The 1,750-nt window shown below is 39.4% G+C and overlaps 1 pseudogene; it reads left to right on the plus strand.

Moving 5' to 3' along the window:
* Positions 1 to 464: 464 nt before the first annotated feature.
* Positions 465 to 1,459, plus strand: LOC118586249 (annotated as a pseudogene).
* Positions 1,460 to 1,750: the final 291 nt, after the last annotated feature.

Raw genomic sequence — 1,750 nt, forward strand, 5'->3', positions numbered from 1 at the left:
CAATTTCTGGCTCATCCATAAGCAATATTTTGAAAAGAACAATTGTAAGCTGTAAGCAGTAAAGTTAGGTAACTCATCAATATCTAGAGAAAGTTTTATAAAAGAAAAAAAAAAAACTTCAGACTTGTGTACTCAATGAGCAAGGGATCAACTAGTAATTAGTTTTTCCCATAAAATTTCCCATAAAATTATTTTAAAATAAGTATTTTTTTTTTAAATTTTGGCTATCTAGAACAAGTAGTTTACAAATAAGTTTTGATAATGCCCTTATATAGATACAAGCTACATACCTATGAAAATAAATATTGCATAACTATTATACTTGATAACTTTCAACGGCAAAGAATAAAAGTTGCTGTATTTTTGTTCGTGAAAAGGGTTCAAGAAATGAAATTGGGCCTCCGCCACTGCCTCCAGCATTACAGCTGCTGCCGCTGCCATCATTGTGTCTCATTCTTCCTGAAATGGAGCCGCTAGATCTGGATGTGGAGATAGCACGGCAGTGCAAGTGCCTTCCCAAGAACAACGACCTGAAGCGGCTGTGTGACTATGTTTGCGATCTGCTCTTAGAAGAGTCGACTGTTCAGCCAGTGTCAACACCAGTAACAGTGTGTGGGGTCATACATGGACAGTTCTGTGATCTTTGTGAACTGATCAGCACAAACTACATGTTTATGGGTGATTTTGTAGATAGAGGTTACTATAGTTTGGAGACCTTCACTTAGCTTCTTGCATTAAAGGCTAAATGGCCTGATCGTATTACACTTTTAAGAGGAAATCATGAGAGTAGACAGATAACACAGGTGTATGGATTTTATGGTGAGTGCCAAACCAAATATGGAAATGCTAATGCCTGGAGATATTGTACCAAAGTCTTTGACATGCTCACTGTAGCAGCTTTAATAGATGAACAAATTTTGTGTGTTCATGGCAGCTTATCTCCTGATATAAAACACTGGATCAAATTCGAACGATTGAACGAAATCAGGAAATACCTCACAAAGGAGCATTTTGTGACCTGGTGTGGTCAGATCCTGAAGATGTAGACATTTGGGCAATCAGTTCCAGAGGAGCAGGTTGGCTTTTTGGAGCAAAAGTCACAAATGAGTTTGTTCATATCAACAACTTAAAACTCATCTGCAGAGCACATCAGCTTGTGCATGAAGGCTATGAGTTTATGTTTGATGAGAAGCTGGTCGCAGTGTGGTCTGCTCCTAACTACTGCTGTCGCTCTGGAAACATCGCTTCCATTATGGTCTTCAAAGATGTCAATACAAGGGAACCAAAGTATTTCGGGGCAGTTCCAGATTCGGAACGTGGTATTCTTCCCAGAACCATGCCACGCCGCCACATTTCCTCTGAGGCCATTGCTATCCTGCTGGCCCCCTTTTTGCCTTCCTGTACCCCAACTTTCTTGTACCCTCTACAGCATACTTTTTATCGAGCACTTTGCTTCTGAAATGCTGCCTCTTGCCTTTTTTTTTTAACTTTAAATTATCTAAATTATTGTTTGTTATGATGTCAATAGCAGTGTATTTCTATCAGCTTCATCTTTCATTCCATCCCCACCTTGGACTTGTTTGAGAAGACTTGAGAAATGTCTTAATACTCACCTTGCTGCATGTAGCTTTTGCTTATTTGCTGTTCTGGGGAAACAGGAAGCATTTCCTCTTTCAAAAAGCCAGTGGACAATTACATGGAAATCCTCCTCATTTGTATCAGCCAGCCTTCTGTGTGTGTTTAGTAGGGT

The sequence above is a fragment of the Onychomys torridus genome, chromosome 6 (assembly GCF_903995425.1).
Source record: "Onychomys torridus chromosome 6, mOncTor1.1, whole genome shotgun sequence".
NCBI lineage: Eukaryota > Metazoa > Chordata > Mammalia > Rodentia > Cricetidae > Onychomys > Onychomys torridus.